Source organism: Lolium perenne, chromosome 1, assembly GCF_019359855.2.
Source record: "Lolium perenne isolate Kyuss_39 chromosome 1, Kyuss_2.0, whole genome shotgun sequence".
NCBI classification, from domain to species: Eukaryota; Viridiplantae; Streptophyta; class Magnoliopsida; order Poales; family Poaceae; genus Lolium; species Lolium perenne.
Window position 1 is genome coordinate 164,594,925 of NC_067244.2, and position 23,821 is coordinate 164,618,745.

The window sequence follows — 23,821 nt, forward strand, 5'->3', positions numbered from 1 at the left end:
ACTCCACTTCAAAAATGACTTTACTGGATCCACTTTGAACAACATAAGCACAAGCATCACGTAACGCCAATGTCTCCAACGTCATAGGGTGAGAAATACCTTCATAGAACTTACAACAGCTCCACGAAAAGTATTGTCATCTCGAGCCAGGAAACCTGAAGCGGAGTTATTGCTATCCATATTAACCGCTTAACAAGGTATTAACTTATCAATGCCTACAGATAGTAGACTAGGGTTTCCTTGGATGTAGAGGGCAAGTAGATCTCGAAGGTTTCAGCCGAAAAGTACTCGACGATGTAAAAACTAGGGTTTGTGAGACAATGATTCGATGATTTCTTTGTCCCTCGACTCCCCCTTATATAGGAGGTGGAGCCGAGGGATTCGTATTGTACAAGTTATAGAGTCCGGGAGGGTTTCCAACTCATCCCGCAAGATTACAAACATCATCTCCTAATACAACTCTAGCTTTCCTTAATAACAACTCGGGCTTCCGATTCTTCTTATCCTTCGAGTCGTGGGCCTTCAGTAAACCCCGGGTACTATCTTCGGCAGGCCCATTGGGGATGCCTATGTCAGTAGCCCCCGAGATTTTGCTTGAATCGCAGAGTCAGGGAAAATCTCCACCGTTTATATTTACTCTACAACTTTAAACTTCTCTATATTTCTTCATATGAATTTCTATATTGTACAGGGATAATGGTAGTTGGGGCTAGTTCATCTGACGGATCAGGTACTAGTTAACTGCTCTAGTGGCAATCCGCAAAAACCTACTTCAAGATCACGTCCCCGGACATGATCTCGGGATACTGGTGTAAACTTCGACAGGTGCCGCTTAAGGTCTTACCATTCTGTCGAGTCCCAGTCATATTTATCGGGTACCTAACGCGTCCGTTAGGATTTTTCTTCGTATCTGTTGATACGGATAGAAGTAGCAAACCGACGTCAGAGACGGCGCCACGCCACTCAGAACGGATCTGGGGTCTCCAACTTGAAAGGATCTTGGTCGCAAACGTCGACTGTGGTAGTTTTTCAGGTCCTGCTGATATTTAGTTACCCTTGACAATACTTCGTCTCGAGCTTCGTCGAGTGCGTCGACGTCGTCTTCCAATGCTTTCCTGGAAACTTCTTCGTTGTACTCTGTGACTCTAGGGGAGTCGTGCTCTATTTCTATCGGCAGTACTGCCTCTGCTCCATGGACCAGGAAGAACGGAGTCTCCTGTGTCGCTGTATTTGGTATTGTTCGGATGCTCCATAACACACTTGGTAACTCTTCTGGCCAGGTATGTCGAGCTTTTTCTAGTGACCCTAACAAGCGTTTCTTGATGCCATTGCAGATGATACCATTGGCTTTCTCGACTTGACCATTGGTTTGAGGATGTGCGACTGACGCGAAGTGCAATTTGATGCCTACCTCTGCACAGTACGCCTTGAATTCCTTGGATGTGAAATTACTGCCATTGTCCGTGACGATGTTGTTAGGTACGCCAAACCGAAAAACAATACCCTTCACGAATTTTATTGCTGAGGCTGCATCTGGTGAATTTATCGGCTTTGCTTCTATCCACTTGGTGAATTTGTCGACAGCGACGAGCATGTATTCGTATCCTCCTGGCGAAGCCTTGTGTAACTTTCCCACCATATCAAGGCCCCACTGAGCAAAAGGCCAAGATAAGGGTATTGGCATGAGTTCTGCTGCCGGAGAGTGGGGTTTTGCGGCAAATCTTTGACACGCGTCACAAGTTCGCACTATCTCATTCGCGTCCTCGATTGCTGTCAACCAGTAAAAGCCAGCCCGAAAAACTTTGGCTGCAATAGCTCGGCTGCTCGCATGATGACCACATACTCCTTCGTGCACGTCTTTCAGGATTATCCTTCCTTCTTCGGGTGTGACGCACTTTTGTAACACACCCGAAATACTTCGTTTGTACAACTCCCCTTTGATCACCGTGAAAGCTTTGGATCGTCTAATAACTCGCCTTGCTTCAACTGGATCGTCGGGTATTGTTTTTCTTAGGATGTATGATATGTACGCCTGCATCCATGGGATTTGCACCATCAGTACTAGATCTTGTTCCTCTTCTTCTTCTTCCAATGCTTCTTTCGCAGCCCCCGAGGGTTTCTCGTTCTTCTCCTTCTTTGTTGATTTCTTCGGCTTTGTGGATCTCTCTGTTATCTCCTCCCAGAACACGCCTGGCGGGATTGCGAGGCACTGTGACCCGATGTTTGCAAGAACGTCGGCTTCATCATTACTCAATCTGCTGATGTGGTTTACTTCACATCCATCAAACAGCTTCTCCAGCTCGTTATACATTTCCTTGTACGCTACCATGCTGTCATTGACTGCATCACATTGGTTCATGACTTGCTGAGCCACCAATTGTGAGTCGCCAAATATTTTTAATCGAGTTGCGCCGCAGGCTTTTGCCATCTTCATCCCATGTATAAGAGCTTCATATTCTGCCTCATTATTAGATGCGTTTGGGAACGTCATCCGCAAGACATATTTCAATTTGTCGCCTTCAGGAGATATGAGTATCACCCCTGCTCCAGCTCCTTCTAACCTTTTGGACCCGTCAAAGTTCATGGTCCAGGTTCTCGATAATTCCGGAGGTCCTGTGTTTTGCAACTCCATCCACTCTGCGATGAAGTCTGGTAAAATTTGCGACTTTATTGCCTTTTCTTTTTTCATACGTGATGTCCCGAGGAGAAAGTTCTATTCCCCAAAGGGAGACACGGCCTGTAGCTTCTGGATTGTTGAGTATATTGGACAAAGGCGCCTCATTGACCACTATTATCGGATGCGCCGAAAAACAGTGCCGCAATTTTCTTGCGGTTGTGAATACTCCATATGCTAGCTTTTGGTACTGCGGGTACCTCTGTTTTGAAGGCGATAATACTTCACTAATGAAATATACTGGCCTCTGCACTCCATGGAGTTTTCCTTCTTCTTCTCTTTCGACTACTAGCGCCGTGCTGACCACCTGGGGTGTCGCCGCAATGTATAGCAGGAGGGGTTCCTTCTCTTTTGGCGCCACCAAGATCGGTGGTGTCGAGATTGCACGTTTAAGATCCTCGAAAGCTCTATCTGCCTCTTCGTTCCATTGGAACTTGTCTCATTGCTTGATTAGGGCATAGAACGGTAACGCCTTTTCTCCCAGTCTGGCGACGAATCTGCTTAAAGCTGCGACTCGCCCAGTTAGCTGCTGTATTTCTTTCAACTTTGTTGGTTTCCTCATTGTTACAATATCTTGGATTTTTTCGGGATTAGCTTCGATCCCTCTTGCTGATACTAGGAACCCGAGAAGTTCTCCTGCAGGGACGCCGAAAGAACACTTCGTCGGATTCAACTTGAGACAAAATTTGTCGAGGTTGTCGAAGGTTTCCTTCAAGTCCTCGATTAATGTTGCCCCCTTTTTTGATGTGATGACGACGTCGTCGATGTACACTTGTACATTTTTCCCAATCTGTGTTGCTAAGCACTTCTGCATCATCCGTTGATATGTTGCTCCCGCGTTTTTCAACCCGAAAGGCATTGTCATGTAACAAAATACGCCATATGGTGTAATGAACGCTGTCTTGGCTTCGTCATCTTCTTTTAATCTGATCTGGTTATAACCAGAATATGCGTCCAAGAAGGAAAGACGTTCACATCCTGCCGTGGAGTCGATGATTTGATCGATCCTTGGGAGGGGAAAGTGATCCTTTGGACAATGTTTATTGAGGCACGTAAAGTCGACACACATGCGAAGGACTTTCGTGTTTTTCTTCGGCACCATCACTGGGTTAGCTACCCAGGTGGCCTCTGTAGATATCTCTTTAATGAAACCAGCTTCTCTGAGTCGATCAATTTCTGACAGCATGGCTTTGCGGTTTGGTTCCGAAAAACGCCGCAAAGGTTGTTTGATTGGTCTTGCTATTGGATCCAAGTTTAGGTGGTGCTCGGCAAGTTCCACAGGTACTCTGGCATGTCAGCTGGACACCATGCGAAGATTTTCCAGTGCTCACGGAGGAACTCGACGAGCGCGCTTTCCTATGCGAGGTCCATGTTTGTTGCGATGGACGTCGTTTTCTTCGGATCTGTCGGGTGAATCTGCACTTCCTTAGAATCTTTTGCGGTATTGAAAGTTGATTCCTTGTTGGGTCTCCCTACATCTGGCAGCACATCATAATCAGTCATGAGCCTTGACGCTGCATACTCCGCTTGCATCCGAAGGTTTCTGATAGTCGATGAAAATCCTTGTCACATTTATCGGCTAGCGCGAAGCTTCCTTTGACTGTGATTGGCCCCTTGGGCCCAGGCAACCTCCAAAGCAGGTATGTGTAGTGTGGCACCGCCATAAACCTGGCATACGCTGGGCGTCCCAACAAAGCGTGATACTGCGACGGGAAATCGACAACTTCGAATTCCAACCTTTCTATCCTGTAATTTTCTCGGGTCCCAAACTGAACGTCGAGTTTGATCCTCCCCAATGGGTAACTTGGCTTCTCTGGTGTGATGCCATGGAAACGTGTGTCGGTTGGTTTCAAATTTGCTAAGGAGATGTTCATCTTCCTTAGCGTATCTGCGTACATAAGGTTTAAACTGCTGCCGCCATCTATGAACACCCGAGATACGTCGAATCCTGCAATTACTGCTGGTAAGATAAGTGCTGATTGCCCTGGTCGAGGAACCTGCTGCGGGTGATCCGCTATTGTGAAGCCAATGTCTTGTCCTGACCAATTTAGGTACTCAACCGTTGGTGGAGGCATCTTCTCTGCCATAAACACTTGCCGCGAGATTACCTTCTGAGCCCTATTAGATGGCCTAGCTTTTTGAATCATCGAGACCGCACCATTATTGTTTGGATCAACATATGGAGGTGGTTGTGGTGCTACCGCTATTCTGAGCTGATGTCGATTTTCGTCCGTGATCGCGGGAGGAGGTGGCAAGTGGATCTCACTCCTGGGCCCTTGGGGGTTTCTATTTGCTGCGTGAGCATTAGCCATCCCTGCGACCCGCAGCATTGCTTGGAAATTGCGGCAGTCTTTCTGCAGATGTCCTGATTGTCTTTTCCCATTGCTGTCGAGATAAAAATGCATCTGGCACGGCCCGTTCATCATATCTTCGGGAGTTACGAAAGATCTCTGAAACCTTGATCCGCTATTTTGCCTGTTATCTCTATTGTCGCCTTGCTGTGTATTACTTCTTTGGTAATCATCTCTATTGTTTCCTCCATTGTTTCCCCGAAAACCAGCCGATATTTGGCCAGGTGCGTCGTAACTTGAGAATTGTCGAGGAAATCGGCGTCTATTTTGAAAATTTCGATTGCGGTCCTCCTCTGGGGACCTATGTCGTTTGTTATGTACCGCATCTTCACCGTCTGCCCATCTGTTTGCTATTTCCATTAATGCTAATATTGTCCTTGGGTTTGTCCTTCCTAAGTCCTCCACGAAATCTCCTCGTCGAACTCCTGCTACAAACGCATCTATCGCTCTCTCGTCAGATATATTTTCTGCCGAGTTTTTGATGATGTTCCACCTTTGGATGTATTTCCTCATTGATTCATCATGCTTTTGTCGACATGACCTCAGCTCCTCTAGTGTCGCAGGTTTCTTGCAGGTTGATCGGAAATTCTTGATAAACACATCCTCAAAACTTTCCCAGCTGTCTATGGAGCCTGGGGGAAGTTTCTTTATCCATGATCTGGCGGCTCCGCTCAGATGTATTTGAATGCTCTGCATGGTTGTTGCTCTTGTTCCACCTATCAATTTTATTGTCTCGAGGTAATCGACTAGCCAATCCTCGGGATCTTGCAGGCCATCGAATTTCTTGAAACTATCGGGTAACTTGAATCCTGATGGAACTCGAGTTTTTCGGACCCGTCGTGTGAAACACGGGAGTCCACACATATCTTCTTCAGCAAGTTCTGGTGAATGTCGACGTTCCCTTCTTTCTTGTCGCGCTCTATCCACTCTGGCCTGAGTCGTTGTGTCTCTGGTTCCACTCGCTCTCGGTGGATCTTGCACTGCTGCGGTAGGTCTCGGGCTATTTTGCCTTGCAGTTCCTTCGGGAGGTGTAGCTGCGAACGCTGCTCCCATGGCACCACATCCTGCCATGGCCATGTTATACAACGCTTCTCTTGGATCTCCGGGAGGTGGTCTAGACGCCAGGATGAAAGCTTGTGTCGCCATGTACCACCTTAGGTGTTTTTGGGATAATATTCCCCCTCGTGTCGATTGACATGAAGGACATGTCGAGGTTTTGGATTAGAGTCTCTCTTTCAGCCTCCGGTATATTTTGCAGCCGAGATCTTGCTCTCCTCCGAGCTTCTCTGTGACTATCTCCCGAAGATCCTGACTGTCGACTTAACTCCGCTCTTCGCCTGCTTGACGCGGAAGCTGCCTCCCTTCTTCTATTCAAAGCAGCTGTCTGTTTTTCCAATTCCCTTCCTGCTCTGGCGAGCCTATATTGATATGCTTGCAGTTCTTCTACCGTGGCGGTTGTCTCCATTGGTTCAGAGCCATCCGAAGCTTTCGCAGCTCTATCCCATGCTGCTTGTGGAAGTTGAACTCTGACACGTGGTGTGGGCCCGACATATTTAGTGCCCAAACCTCTACTTAGATCTGAGGGATCGACATAGGGATTTCCCAAATCGTCGAAAGCCTCTGATGTTTCCTCTTGATCGTGACTTGCTTCTCCAATGGCATAAACTTGATGATATTTTGGAGTTTTCACTTTGCTTGGTTTGGTGACACCATCATAGAGATTGGTGAAGACCTTTCCAATAGAGATGGATTTGTTGATGAAGTCGAAGCTGTCGGTGTCGCTTGAATCATCGCTTATATAGGAGTCCGCAGATGACTCGAAGGACATGTCGCTGAAGATCTTGGTGAGTTTTTCGCTTGCCTTGCTACCGATGAAGCGTGGCGACGAAATTTCCTTGTCGCTTGACTCGATGGATGATGCTGAGCTTGAGAAGCCAGGATCAACTGCCGATAATCCCGACGAGATCGGAACTTCGAGACGATATGCTCCTTTTTTCTCGACGCGGAAGTGGAACTTTCCAAACGTCATCTCCATGGGCTCCTCCAGATACGCATATGCATCCAAACGGGAGGGTGGGTGAGGTACAAAATCAACTAGACCAGTTTCGATCTGTTTACCTCTATCCATGATGTTGCTTGCCACCGATGAAGTCGACGATCTTGAACGTGCCATCGAGATCAGCTCCTTGTCGCCTCTAGATCCCACAGACGGCGCCAATTGACAAGGTATTAACTTATCAATGCCTACAGATAGTAGACTAGGGTTTCGTTGGATGTAGAGGGCAAGTAGATCTCGAAGGTTTCAGCCAAAAAGTACTCGACGATGTAAAAACTAGGGTTTGTGAGACAATGATTCGATGATTTCTTTGTCCCTCGACTCCCCCTTATATAGGAGGTGGAGCCGAGGGATTCGTATTGTACAAGTTATAGAGTCCGGGAGGGTTTCCAACTCATCCCGCAAGATTACAAACATCATCTCCTAATACAACTCTAGCTTTCCTTAATAACAACTCGGGCTTCCGATTCTTCTTATCCTTCGAGTCGTGGGCCTTCAGTAATCTTCGGCAGGCCCATTGGGGATGCCTATGTCACCGCTCCATCTGAAATCATCTTAACGAACTCATCTAGTGGTTTTTCCCATTTCCCGCTCAACCTAGCAGGCTTCAACAGAACCTTGTCCCTTGGAAGTTGCAAAGTTTGCAGGGTTTCTCGAATAAACTTCATGGTTTTGATTGGATTATAGCCACTCTCCCCATGAGTCTCACTATTTCGCGATGACCATATGTAATGCATCACTGTAATAATAACAGGCTTGTCCTTTTCATTTATTGAAGATGCTGAAAGAACATTTCATGATCTCTAGGTTTTGCGTGTTTGATAACAACATCGGTGATGATCTAACTTTGTGCTAAGTGTATGACAGATAAAGAAAAAGTATCACGTCTGATAATATCGATCCCCCCAAAAAGAATGAAAAAAGTTGGGCAGAAAACTCCTATGGCCGGCACTGCCGGTGGAAGAAGGCCGGCACTGCCGGTGGATGCACCCCAGCATTGCCGGTGGTTGCACCCCGACACTGCCGGCTAACCCCTGTCGACCAGTTGACCTAATGTTCAAGGGACGACACTGCCGCTGTCTCAGGGCTGGCACTGCCACTGAAGTCATCCCAACGGGCAGATTTGGTGGAGGGGTATTTAAGGAACCCTTCTCCTACCTCGGACAAGTGCTCAAGCACTCAAGACTTGTTCCACCATTGCTAAGCCACCAAGAACACCAACACCATCTGATCTCCTCCCTCAGCCACCCAAATCTCTTGAGCTTTGGAGAATCGAATGAGAAGACCCCGATCTACATCTTCACCAAAGCGATTTGCATTTCCCCTCATTTGCTTGAGGGCCGCCTTTGCTAGTGTTCCTCTTTAGAAACCCTAGTTGTTTGTGATTGATTTGTTCTTGTTGTTGTTGTTGTTGTTGTTGTTGTGTTGTTACAGATATTTGGAGCCTCCAATTCGGTTGTGGATGTGTGCCCCAAGAATCTTGTAAAGGCCCGATTTCCGCCTCGAGGAAATCCCTTAGTGGAAGTGGGATAGGCCTTTGTGGCGTTGCTCACAAGAGACCTGAGTGAGACATTTGTGGCGTTGGTCCGGCCTTCGTGGCGACCACACTCCTCCAAACGTAGACGTACTTCCCCTCAAAAGAAAGAAACTACGGGAATCATCTTTGTGTCTCCGCGTGCTCCACTCTCGGTTATCTCTATCCTTATTAGCTCTACTATATCCTGTCTAGTTATATCTTGCTTAGTAGTAGATCGTGTCATATAGGTAAATTCACATAGTTGCATATCTAGAGAGTTTACCTTTGTGTCAAGCCTAAATTGAAAAGGAACTAAAAAATGGTTAGTACCTAATCACCCCCTAGCTAGGTGCGGCATACGATCCTTTCAGATGCACACAGAATATCCATGTCCCAAGTTAACCGGTGTAATCTGGATAGCTTCACCAAAAGTAATTATTTTGGCACTTCCCAAAACATCTTTGCATGACTACAATTAATAAGAGCATGCATAAGAGTTTCAGTCTCAGCCTTGCAAAGTCCATAGGTATTGTTTTCCATTATATGTCGTCATGACAGAGTCCCATAATCTGGTATAATACCCCGAAGAACTCGCCATCAAAAGACATGCACCTTAGGAATTAGAATTATAGGAAGCTTCCACAAACGCTTCCAGGTCTCACTTTCATTATCCGATGAAGGAAGGAAATGACAAACCGTTCTCCACCTCCTCATGTTGTTTCTTCTCCATCAGAGCTCGATATGCCGAACGGACAGAGTAATTTCACTGTTCTCCTTCGACCATGCTAGCCAATCATCTCCATTTGTCACCCTCAATGGTATACTCAAAATAGAATCAACATCAGGGGCAAAGAAGATACTATGGACCAGAGGAACATTCCACTCATGATTCTCTGTTAGCAATTCACTGACCATGGACATATCAGTGTCATGTAGACGGCCCATGGGCCGCATGGAAGCGGAGTTAGGGATCCAACTATCATTCCAGATAGAAATTGAGTGAGCAGGGCCCACTCGTTTTATTAAACCTAGCTTTAAAGCATCCCTTCCCGCCAAAATCGCTCTCCAGGTTTTTGAGGTTGTTCTTGGTGCAGAAGCACCCATTAACTCCTGATTGTGAAGGTATCTTGTTTGTAGAACTGGAGAGAAAAGTGAATCTGGATTCATAATAATCCTCTAAGCTTGTTTTCCCAACAAAGCAATATTGAAAGTTTTCATATCTCATACGTGCATTTTGCATCATCATTATTGCTACATATAGGATTATCTTTCATTGTTATTTGCCTTCATGCATTGTTACATATGCTCCCATGCATATAATATAAAGTATTATTCAAAAAATTAAAAAAATAAAGTTTACAATTTTATATCAATCATTGTACTTTCAAGTATTTTGATAAAGGATAATTCAAAAACTAATTAATGAAAACAAACAAGGTTGGGTGGGTCTGACGAACTTCAATACATCTTTGTACATTTTGTGAATATGAACTATTTACAAATTAGAATTTTTAAAAATCACTTCAAATATGAAATATCAGATAAAAATAACTGATCAAATTGCTACTCTATTTTGTTCTCATGACATTGGTGCTTGCTATTCTCATGACATAGCTGCTCGCTATTCATTCATGTAAACATCTCTACTATGTTTTTTAAACTATTGACAACATTATGATAGAGATCAAATTGGTACATAATTCATTATTACTGAACTAGCATTTTTCAAACAAGTCAAAATTTAAGAAGTACCATTTCCTTGCAAACAAGATAATATTTATGGACTACCATTTTTCCAACACAACATGTATGGTAAATAAAAAGGCTGACAATACTTTATAGCCATCCATAACTTCACTTATCTTATAACAAAGTGAAGCATAAGCAAAAGCAAACACAATGTGCTACATACCATGTAGCACACTGGTACAGTTCATACATAGCTAGAGTTCTAGATGGTTACCACACCATAAGAGAAGGTGCATACATAAACTAGCAGTTCTTCATAACATACATATCTAAACATCATCATAACTACTGATGATGTACTGGTTCACAAACTTTCAGAGACTTTCAGGGCATCATGGTTCGCCTTATCACGGCAGTCCTTCGGCCTGACAGTCCTCACAAGTCGTAACATCCCATGTTTGCTAATAAAGTAATGTTGCTGGTTTGTTCATAAGCATGCATGCATTTGCATTTAAAATTTGAGAAATCTTGCACTCAAATGGTTTGAAACAATGTTGCCAATGTGGTTGTTTGCTCTATTTAAAAACTTGTGTAAAAATCCCCTTAACATTTGGGTTAAAGTACCCCAAAAATCCTAATCTCTACCATGTTTTAATTCTTCCCGGGAATCTCCAAACAACCAGGGGGTTATGGGTAAAATTCGCCATTGTCTTCTTCCCCACGCACGCAGGCAGGCAGCTGCCTGGCCGCACCTGGTGGCTCGCCGGCCAACTCCTGCTTCTCCTGGCGAGAGGATAAGGACGCCTCGTCCTCCCTTCTCTCCCTCCCGTCCTCACTTTCCCCCCTGGCGCCGTCCTTCCCCTCTCTCTCTGTCAGCCACGTCAAACCCTAGCCCCGGCCAGACCTCGCCGTCGCCGCCGTTGCCAACCTCCCCGCGCCAAGCCGCCGATGCCAACAGCTCCGCCTCGACGCCCCCTTCCTCCTCCGCCAGCCAGCGCACGCCGACGGGGCCGGAATCGGCCGAATCGGCCGGAGCCTGAGCCGCCGGCCACCGCCTCTCGCCGGCGTTCCCGGCCACCTCCGGCGACGCCGTCAACCTTCACGCGCTCCTGGTGAGCTGGGGAACCTACTGGTCCCCTTTGCGCCCTCTCTAGCCCTCCCTAGCACCGCCGATACGCACCACCTGTCCGGCCGCCGCGTGATCTCATCGCCGGCGTCGCTCCGGCAACAATTGGTGGGCGACGCCACCACCTTTGGGTCGCCTGCGTCGCCCCGCACCTTTTCCCCCCTCGCGCGCCCTCAATCGCGGGCCAATCCGGCCGATTGCAGCTCCGCCTGAGCTCACAGTGAGCTCATGGCGGCTGACGTCATGATGACGTCAGCATGACGCCATAACTGTTTTCTATTTATTTCTGTTTTATTTTCGGTAATTGCTAAATAATTCATATTAAATCAGAAAAATATAAAATTATATATCATTTTGATCAGAAAAACATTTCCTATTTGTTTATACATGTTTCATACATGATTGAACCCATTAAATGTGGAGCTTAGTAGAAAACCCTAATACACCCCTCTCATATGTCGGGGTCCGATGCCGGAACCCCTTTAATCTGATGATGCGCCTAGGGTTTACTCAATTCCATTAATATGACATATCATTCATAGTTGTATGCGCATTGCATCGATGCCATGTGTTGATTGTTATTTCTCTCTTTATAGTATTTGCTTCTTCGCGATCGATAAAGCACAAGTCTGAGACAATGAAGATCGACAGCACCGAAGGTTAATATTTGCCCACCGACAAAGAAGTCAAGTACAAGATTATCGAAGATGCACTTCGGTTTGTCAGGGGCAAAGGCAAGCCCTAGCCTGGTGATACGTCTCCGACGTATCGATAATTTCTTATGTTCCATGCCACATTATTGATGTTATCTACATGTTTTATGCACACTTTATGTCATATTCGTGCATTTTCTGGAACTAACCTATTAACAAGATGCCGAAGTGCCGATTCTTTGTTTCTGCTGTTTTTGGTTTCAGAAATCCTAGTAAGGAAATATTCTCGGAATTGGACAAAATCAACGCCCAGGGGCCTATTTTTCCACGAAGCTTCCAGAAGTCCGAAGATGAAACGAAGAGGGGCCACGAGGCAGCCAGAGCATAGGGCGGTGCGGCCCCTGCCCTGGCCGCGCGGCCCTATGGTCTGGGCCCCTCGCGCCGCCTCTTGACCTACCCTTCCGCCTACTTAAAGCCTCCGTGACGAAACCCCCAGTACCGAGAGCCACGATACGGAAAACCTTCCAGAGACGCCGCCAACGCCGATCCCATCTCGGGGGATCCAGGAGATCGCCTCCGGCACCCTGCCGGAGAGGGGAATCATCTCCCGGAGGACTCTACGCCGCCATGGTCGCCTCCGGAGTGATGAGTGAGTAGTCTACCCCTGGACTATGGGTCCATAGCAGTAGCTAGATGGTTGTCTTCTCCCCATTGTGCTATCATTGTCGGATCTTGTGAGCTGCCTAACATGATCAAGATCATCTATCTGTAATTCTATATGTTGCGTTTGTTGGGATCCGATGAATAGAGAATACTTGTTATGTTGATTATCAAAGTTATATCTACGTGTTGTTTATGATCTTGCATGCTCTCCGTTACTAGTAGATGCTCTGGCCAAGTAGATGCTTGTAACTCCAAGAGGGAGTACTTATGCTCGATAGTGGGTTCATGCCTGCATTGACACCGGGACGATGAAGAAGTTCTAAGGTTGTGTTGTGCTGTTGCCACTAGGGATAAAACATTGATGCTATGTCTAAGGATGTAGTTGTTGATTACATTACGCACCATACTTAATGCAATTGTCTGTTGCTTTGCAACTTAATACTGGAGGGGGTTCGGATGATAACCTGAAGGTGGACTTTTTAGGCATAGATGCAGTTGGATGGCGGTCTATGTACTTTGTCGTAATGCCCAATTAAATCTCACTATACTCATCATGATATGTATGTGCATGGTCATGCTCTCTTTATTTGTCAATTGCCCAACTGTAATTTGTTCACCCAACATGCTGTTTGTCTTATGGGAGAGACACCTCTAGTGAACTGTGGACCCCGGTCCAATTCTCTTTACTGAAATACAATCTACTGCAATACTTGTTCTACTGTTTTCTGCAAACAATCATCTTCCACACAATACGGTTAATCCTTTGTTACAGCAAGCCGGTGAGATTGACAACCTCACTGTTTCGTTGGGGCAAAGTACTTTGGTTGTGTTGTGCAGGTTCCACGTTGGCGCCGGAATCCCTGGTGTTGCGCCGCACTACATCCCGCCGCCATCAACCTTCAACGTGCTTCTTGGCTCCTACTGGTTCGATAAACCTTGGTTTCTTACTGAGGGAAACTTGCTGCTGTACGCATCACACCTTCCACTTGGGGTTCCCAACGGGCGTGTGCTTTACGCGTCATCAAGCTAAATTTCTGGCGCCGTTGCCGAGGAGATCAAGACACGCTGCAAGGGGAGTCTCCACTTCTCAATCTCTTTACTTTGTTTTTTGTCTTGCTTAGTTTTATTTACTACTTTGTTTGCTGCACTAAATCAAAATACAAAAAAATTAGTTGCTAGTTTTACTTTATTTGCTATCTTGTTTGCTATATCAAAAACACAAAAAAATTAGTTTACTTGCATTTACTTTACTTGATTCATCATGTTTCCTTTTAATTTTACCACGAAAGACATACCGGTAGGACATGGGTCTATAGTTGGGAGAAATAATATAGAAGAAATTTTCAATCATGTTAGTACCATTGAAAATTTTGAAGATAGACATTTGGTAGACCTTGCGCCTACTTATGAAATTGCTGTTGCGCATTTAGTTCGCCTGTTGGAAACTAAATTTGTTAATCTCAATCCTATAATCCAACACATGTTTCTCACACTTGGCGATATGGAAGAAGGGGAAAAGAAAGATTTTGTTTTAGAAACCCTTCTTAGAGAATTTGGCGGTCTAGCAAGAGAAGCTAGAAAGGTGTTTGCTAAATTTAATATGCTTGGTTCTCATACTAATTTTGTTAGTCTCCTTGAAAAGATGGACATGGATAGAATAAGATACACTAATAATATTGATGATGGTGGGGAGATCAAAGCCCCAATACCATGTAAACTCTTAGCTATGAATGATGCACTAGAAAATAACTATGCTTGGCTTGTTCCTGAAAATTTGTTTGATGAGAGTAGCACACCTAAGACTAATGAAAAGGGAGATGCTAAAACTTATGTATCTAATATACTATGCCTGGTTGAGAAAACTCCACACCCCGCTGAGAACACTTCGTCTCTCGATAATACTTGATACACACTTTCTGCGCCTAGCTGAAAGGCGTTAAAGAAAAGCGCTTATGGGAGACAACCCATGTTTTTACCTACAGTACTTTGTTTTTATTTTGTGTCTTGGAAGTTGTTTACTACTGTAGCAACCTCTCCTTATCTTAGTTTTGTGTTTTGTTGTGCCAAGTAAAGTCTTTGATAGAAAAGTAAGTACTAGATTTGGATTACTGCGCAGTTCCAGATTTCTTTGCTGTCACGAATCTGGGTCCACCTCCCTGTAGGTAGCTCAGAAAATTAAGCCAATTTACGTGCATGATCCTCAGATATGTATGCAACTTTCATTCAATTTGAGCATTTTCATTTGAGCAAGTCTGGTGCCATTTTAAAATTCGTCAATACGAACTGTTCTGTTTTGACAGATTCTGTCTTTTATTTCGCATTGCCTCTTTTGCTATGTTGGATGAATTTCTTTGATCCACTAATGTCCAGTAGCTTTATGCAATGTCCAGAAGTGTTAAGAATGATTGTGTCACCTCTGAATATGTTAATTTTTATTGTGCACTAACCCTCTAATGAGTTGTTTCGAGTTTGGTGTGGAGGAAGTTTTCAAGGATCAAGAGAGGAGTATGATGCAACATGATCAAGGAGAGTGAAAGCTCTAAGCTTGGGGATGCCCCGGTGGTTCACCCCTGCATATATCAAGAAGACTCAAGCGTCTAAGCTTGGGGATGCCCAAGGCATCCCCTTCTTCATCGACAACATTATCAGGTTCCTCCCCTGAAACTATATTTTTATTCCATCACATCTTATGTGCTTTTTCTTGGAGCGTCGGTTTGTTTTTGTTTTTGTTTTGTTTGAATAAAATGGATCCTAGCATTCACTTTATGGGAGAGAGACACGCTCCGCTGTAGCATATGGACAAGTATGTCCTTAGTTTCTACTCATAGTATTCATGGCGAAGTTTCTCCTTCGTTAAATTGTTATATGGTTGGAATTGGAAAATGATACATGTAGTAATTGCTATAAATGTCTTGGGTAATGTGATACTTGGCAATTGTTGTGCTCATGTTTAAGCTCTTGCATCATATGCTTTGCACCCATTAATGAAGAAATACATAGAGCATGCTAAAATTTGGTTTGCATATTTGGTTTCTCTAAGGTCTAGATAATTTCTAGTATTGAGTTTGAACAACAAGGAAGACGGTGTAGAGTCTTATAATGTTTTCAATATGTCTTTTATGTGAGTTTTGCTACACCGGTTCATCCTTGTGTTTGTTTCAAATAAGCCTTGCTAGCCTAAACCTTGTATCGAGAGGGAATACTTCTCATGCATCCAAAATACTTGAGCCAACCACTATGCCATTTGTGTCCACCATACCTACCTACTACATGGTATTTTCCGCCATTCCAAAGTAAATTGCTTGAGTGATACCTTTAAAATTCCATCATTCACCTTTGCAATATATAGCTCATGGGACAAATAGCTTAAAAACTATTGTGGTATTGAATATGTAATTATGCACTTTATCTCTTATTAAGTTGCTTGTTGTGCGATAACCATGTTCATTGGGGACGCCATCAACTATTCATTGTTGAATTTCATGTGAGTTGCTATGCATGTCCGTCTTGTCTGAAGTAAGAGAGATCTACCACCTTATGGTTAAGCATGCATAATGTTAGAGAAGAACATTGGGCCGCTAACTAAAGCCATGATCCATGGTGGAAGTTTCAGTTTTGGACATATATCCTCAATCTCAAATGAGAAAATTATTAGTTGTTATTACATGCTTACGCATAAAAGAGGAGTCCATTATCTGTTGTCTATGTTGTCCCGGTATGGATGTCTAAGTTGAAGAATAATCAATAGCGAGAAATACAATGCGAGCTTTCTCCTTAGACCTTTGTACAGGCGGCATAGAGGTACCCCTTTGTGACACTTGGTTAAAACAGTGCATTGTGATGATCCGGTAGTCCAAGCTAATTAGGACAAGGTGCGGGCACTATTAGTACACTATGCATGAGGCTTGCAACTTATAAGATATAATTTACATGATGCATATGCTTTATTACTACCGTTGACAAAATTGTTTCATGTTTTCAAAATCAAAGCTCTAGCACAAATATAGCAATCGATGCTTTTCCTCTATGGAGGACCATTCTTTTACTTTCAATGTTGAGTCAGTTCACCTATTTCTCTCCATCTCAAGAAGCAAACACTTGTGTGAACTGTGCATTGATTCCTACATACTTGCTTATTGCACTTATTATATTACTCTATGTTGACAATATCCATGAGATATACATGTTACAAGTTGAAAGCAACCGCTGAAACTTAATCTTCTTTTGTGTTGCTTCAATGCTTTTACTTTGAATTATTGCTTTATGAGTTAACTCTTATGCAAGACTTATTAATGCTTGTCTTGAAGTGCTATTCATGAAAAGTCTTTGCTATATGATTCACTTGTTTACTCATGTCATATACATTGTTTTGATCGCTGCATTCACTACATATGCTTTACAAATAGTATGATCAAGATTATGATGGCATGTCACTCCAGAAATTATCTGTGTTATCGTTTTACCTGCTCGGGACGAGCAGAACTAAGCTTGGGGATGCTGATACGTCTCCGATGTATCGATAATTTCTTATGTTCCATGCCACATTATTGATGTTATCTACATGTTTTATGCACACTTTATGTCATATTCGTGCATTTTCTGGAACTAACCTATTAACAAGATGCCGAAGTGCCAGTTGCTGTTTTCTGCTGTTTTTGGTTTCAGAAATCCTAGTAAGGAAATATTCTCGGAATTGGACGAAATCAACGCCCAGGGGCCTATTTTTCCACGAAGCTTCCAGAAGTCCGAAGATGAAACGAAGAGGGGCCACGAGGCAGCCAGAGCATAGGGCGGCGCGGCCCCTGCCCTGGCCGCGCGGCCCTATGGTCTGGGCCCCTCGCGCCGCCTCTTGACCTACCCTTCCGCCTACTTAAAGCCTCCGTGACGAAACCCCCAGTACCGAGAGCCACGATACGGAAAACCTTACTGAGACGCCGCCAACGCCGATCCCATCTCGGGGGATCCAGGAGATCGCCTCCGGCACCCTGCCGGAGAGGGGAATCATCTCACGGAGGACTCTACGCCGCCATGATCGCCTCCGGAGTGATGAGTGAGTAGTCTACCCCTGGACTATGGGTCCATAGCAGTAGCTAGATGGTTGTCTTCTCCCCATTGTGCTATCATTGTCGGATCTTGTGAGCTTCCTAACATGATCAAGATCATCTATCTGTAATTCTATATGTTGCGTTTGTTGGGATCCGATGAATAGAGAATACTTGTTATGTTGATTATCAAAGTTATATCTACGTGTTGTTTATGATCTTGCATGCTCTCCGTTACTAGTAGATGCTCTGGCCAAGTAGATGCTTGTAACTCCAAGAGGGAGTACTTATGCTCGATAGTGGGTTCATGCTCGCATTGACACTGGGACAAGGATGAAAGTTCTAAGGTTGTGTTGTGCTGTTGCCACTAGGGATAAAACATTGATGCTATGTCTAAGGATGTAGTTGTTGATTACATTACGCACCATACTTAATGCAATTGTCTGCTGTTGCTTTGCAACTTAATACTGGAGGGTTCGGATGATAACTTTGAAGGTGGACTTTTTAGGCATAGATGCAGTTGGATGGCGGTCTATGTACTTTGTCGTAATGCCCAATTAAATCTCACTATACTCATCATGATATGTATGTGCATGGTCATGCTCTCTTTATTTGTCAATTGCCCAACTGTAATTTGTTCACCCAACATGCTGTTTGTCTTATGGGAGAGACACCTCTAGTGAACTGTGGACCCCGGTCCAATTCTCTTTACTGAAATACAATCTCATCGCAATACTTGTTCTCTTGTTTTTACGCAAACAATCATCTTCCACACAATACGGTTAATCCTTTGTTACAGCAAGCCGGTGAGATTGACAACCTCACTGTTTCGTTGGGGCAAAGTACTTTGGTTGTGTTGTGCAGGTTCCACGTTGGCGCCGGAATCCCTGGTGTTGCGCCGCACTACATCCCGCCGCCATCAACCTTCAACGTGCTTCTTGGCTCCTACTGGTTCGATAAACCTTGGTTTCTTACTGAGGGAAACTTGCTGCTGTACGCATCACACCTTCCACTTGGGGTTCCCAACGGGCGTGTGCTTTACGCGTCATCACCTGGTTCATATATGATTTCGAAATGCTTTTACTTCTGGATCCTATATATTGCATACGATTCAACTGTCTTTTATCGATAGGTAGAGTTATCCTATCTATTGCATGCTCCACCCTTGTAGCCTCAAATCCATGATCTACTGCTCCTAGCATAACTAGGTTTGGCATGTGTGCATCGCTAGAGCCTTTATATCTTTATGCTTAGCCATGCTTAGTTCGTTACGCTATTACTCCGGTCTTCGGACTGGAGCCATACAATGAAATGAAACTAGCATGACACAGGTTGACGTGGTAAGTGTAGAGATTTTGTTAAACATGATTAAAGGCTCAGACGAGAGGCCACATTGGGATGTGGTGGGTTGTTTCATTTCTGCCGACCCTAGGAACTGAGTTCTCGCCTCTTGAACCAAGACCGAGCGTACAACCACACGAGGCCCTATTATGGTACCCTCTCGACTCACTAACTTGCCTAGTAGATTCCATGAGTCACATAGTTTGCGCGTTATCTGGACATATGCATTGCCTTCTACTTTGGGGGGAAAAGGTACATAACAGGTAGGTAAGTGTGGCCGTGGTGGCTGGGGGTTGCGGCCCCTGGGGAAACCCACCTCGCCTCACATCGTTAAGGACCGACTTCGGGACTTGACCCGTTACGGCGGAACAATCCTTAGCGCGTGACTCATGGTCTCGGCGACAGCAAGGTAAAGGTCGTGGTCAACCACCCTCTGCCGGCTTTCCAAGGAAGAGAGCTAATGGCCTAGCATTAAGAGTCGGTTGGTACGTGTGGGTAAAGTTGTGCACCCCTGCAGGGTTATAATCTTTTCGAAAAGCCGTGTCCACGGTTACGGACAACTTGGGAATGGATTCTGTGATCATAGACAACTTTAATCTAATCGTAAAACTTGGCGAACAATGTGTGTTTACGGATACCTTCTCCGGGTGTTGAGGGGGTGATCCGAGGATAGTGGTTCGAGATGATGAAGATTGGTGGATACAATATGATGATCAGTAGATCTAGAGATATCGCTCTCTTATCCCCTTTCAAAGGTTCCGAGTAGTCGAACTTCTTCTCCCTCTTGTTTAACAAAGGAAAACTGGCTTTACGCAAAAGAAGCTCTACAGAAAGCCCGCATACCCGCTTTTCTAAAAGGTTGTACTAAGTCTTGTTGAGTCCCTGTACTCAGCTTTGCATGCTTTTGTTTCAGACGAAGTTGCTCCAACAGATGGTGGTTTCTAGTCGACATCGACGAGTAGCTTGGGGTTCCCAGGTGGCAGCCTGGAATCTATGGGCTGGGATGTCGCTGTTATGCTCCTGGCCTCTTAGGCCCTTTGCTATCTTGAGTCGTAGAGTCACTGTTGTGTTACTGATTCTCTCACTGTAGTCTCTCGAGCTCAAGGTTAGACTTATGTCAGACGAAGATCTGGTATTTGTCTAACCCTGATCCCGGGGGTGCCACACAAGGGCTACAAGTCCTTCCCGCAGACCATCCCTAGGAACCTGCTTGAAGGGATGGAACTTGCAGTAGTACTTCCCGCCATTGTTCATGTAAGCACTCAGTCCCTCCTCCCAGATCTTCTCCTCCACCTTTCTTCTCGTATGAGAGCTCATTGTACTTGGTGACTTCAGCATCAGAGGAAGCATCTGATGAAGCTGAGTTGTACTGCAAAACAAAATATCACAATCATATATCTCAACTATTGTACAACTGAAAGAACATATCTCCTTTAGAAGTGGTTTTGGTGTTGATGACAATATCTATATTCATCTAATTATGTTGTATAAGATTTGAAGGATATAGTGTTGATCATTGTGCCTAAATGTTGAAGAGCTTGCAAGATATGAAATGCTATTTGTGTGTGGTTTTTGTTGGAAGAAATAATGGAAGAGAAAAGAAAATAAGAAGAGTATGGAAGAAAAGGAGAAGAAAGAAGAGAAGAAAAAAAGGGAGAAAAGGGGGGCTGCGTGGCCGGAGGCTCGGGTGGTACCGCCGGCCTAGCCACGGCTGGAGGCTCCGGGCGTGGTACCGCCCGAGGTACCGGAAAAGTGGCCTTGTGCCGCAGTAGTGTCGAGGTCTTTGGGGGAGGTACCCCGGCCGGTACCTCGGCCGGAGGCTCCGGCCTCCCCTCTCCCGACCCGCAGCAGCCTGGCCGTCCTGGCCATGTAGCGGCCTCCCACCGGTGCGCCCGATCAACTGCGGCCGGTAGTACCGGCCCAACCTGGCCGGTACTACCGCCCAGTCCACTCCAACGGCTGGATCCCCTCGGGGTATTTATAGTGCTTCTTCTCCAATGGTTCTCTCTCTCACTTCTTCCCCAAAATCTGAGACCACCATTGTTGAGCTCCATTTTGCCTAGATCTCTCTACTCCTCCACCCAAACTTCACCATACTTGAGGATTTGGTAGAGATGACCTAGATCTACTCTTCCACCAAAGGGATTTGTGTTTCATCAACATTCTTAGTGGATCTTTGTGAGGTGACCTCGAAGCTACTCTTCGTGTAAAGCTTCGTGGTTACATCTTGGGAGCCTCCAATTTGGTTGTGGATGTGTGCCCCAAGCTTCGTGTAAAGGTACCGGTTGCTACCTCAAGGCAACCGCTTAGTGGAGCGTGGGTGACGAGGCGGTTCCTCGGCAATGCCCACCATGAGGGGCTTGGGTTTTAGAGAAAGGCGACGATGGAGGTTCCGGGAGCGAGACGGTACACGACGTACCCAGGTTCACGTCCCCGTGGTGAAGGATCGCTACGTCCTGCTAGCAATCCACTATATGAATATATGTGTATAGGGGGCCACCATAGGCGGAGTTGTTGTTTATATCTAGTCTAGTTCTAATCTGCGGGTTGCGATGTTTAGGCGTGTCGCCTCTATGATTTATGTTTCTAAATATGCCTGTCCTAAGGGGTGCCCCTGCCTGGCTTTTATATCAGCCAAGCTAGGGTTTACAAGAGTCCTAGTAGGATTCGTATTGGAGTCTTCTTTCTTGTAATCCAAGTTGATATTCCTTGTGGGTCCAGCTTATCGAGTCCTTATGCTGGTCCGTAAATGACACCAGGCAATCATCATATGAAGTAAAAGTAAACATAAACTTCAACTATGCAAATGAGTAAAGGAATCTTGCACAAGAGTAAATGAACTCACGCCGCATCCCCTCTTTGGCCACCAACCCTAGACTTGGAGGGGGGAGGAGCTGAAAGTTCAGAGATGGTAAACCTAGAGGGGGGTGAATAGGTATTTTAATTCTTTCTTTGCAATATTAGGCTTTGCGAAATATAAAGGTGAGCCTAATGCAACCTAGGTGAAACAACCTATATGAGGATACAACTAACTCGAGCACGAAGGCTCTCACAGGCAGTTAAATCACAAGTAAAGAGTTCGGTTAGAGATAACCGATAGCACGCGGAGACGAGGGTTTATTCCCGTGTTCCCTTCCTTTACAAGAAGGTACGTCACGTTTGGAGGAGTGGAGGTCCCACGAAGGATTCCCCGCGCCACGAAGGCTCACCCTATTCCCCGGAGCCTATCCCATGAAGGAATAGCTCACTCACTTGTGGTAGACTTTGAGGTAGCCTCCAAACCTTCACAATATTGTCAGGAGCAAATCCACAGCCCGGATGCTTCCGGACCACTCTTGGCCACATAGGGTTTCCAAGGAACCCTAGAGATCAAGCTTCTTGATGAATACAAGGGGGAATGAGATTTGGCTTGGTAGAACAGTAGATCGGGTCCTCCTTTATCGTTTCCCCGGAGGGATTTGAGTTTGAGTGGAGGAGGAGGGAGATCTGAGGCTTTTGGTGTTTCTAACAATGGAGTATGAGAGAGAGAGCTCAAGAACAACTTGTAGTGTAGTGCCTACCCCTTCAGAGGTAGAAGAAGGGGTATAAATAGTGTCACTTGAAATATGGCCGTTATTGACTTGCCACATCAGCGTTTTCTTCGAGGCACCCGGTCAACCGGACCTGGGGTCGGGCCGGCCGGCGCAGGGCCCGGTCAGACCGGGCCAGGGACCGGACAGGCTGGTCCAAACCGGAGTGGGGGCTGGACCTTGACCGGATGGGCTCTGGAGCATACTGGACGTCGTCCGGCTGGCACCGGTCCTGGGGCCGGTCTGCGCCGGGTCGCCCGGTCCTGCACCCGGTCTGACCGGGCCTGGGACCGGACCGTCCGGTCCAGACCGGGTCTCCGACCGGACCACTTCTTCTGGCTTACTGGACTCCATCCGGCTAGCACCGGTCCTGGGGCCGGTCTGCGCCGGGCTGGCCGGTGCCAAGGCCAGTCTGACCGGGCCACTGACCGGCCAAGCTCTGAAAATCCTTTGTTGATTTTTCATCGAAGTGGGGGGTCTCCCATTTCCTTCTTGTTCCATTTATCACAATTATACCTCTTTGGCTAATACCTGGGGATCATGTTGTAGACATGTATTAGACCAAATACTCTATCACGGTGTCATAGTTACCAAAATAATGGGTAAGGGTAAAATACCCTTACAATCTCCCCCTTTTTGGTATATGATGACAAACCGAGCTAGAGTCATATATTGATATTATGATAAGCTTTAAACCTTGATTCCATATGAGATATTAAGACAGCTCCCCCATAATGTGTGCACTTGGAGAATTTGCGTTTGATTGCAAAGTGCACCATTTGTGGAACATGAGAAGCTCCCCCAATATCTTTAGGAAACAAGCATGGTATGGACATGTGCATATCAAGATATATAAGCATAGCACACATAATCATTCTAACATAGAGATTTAAGCATATAGGTACATGTCCATACACGAATTATTTGAAGTAGCAAATGGTTCTTGGAATGAAAAGCAAGCAAATAAGCACAAGCCAAATAAGAAGCAAATAAAATGTCAAACATGGCTTGTGCAACCAAGAACCCCGTAATCCTAGACTCTACTCTCTTCTCCCCCTTTGGCATCGGAACACCAAAAAGGCGAAGAAAAGAGGAGGGATGCTAGCGTTCCCATCAATAGAACTCGGTCCCCGCGGCGGGG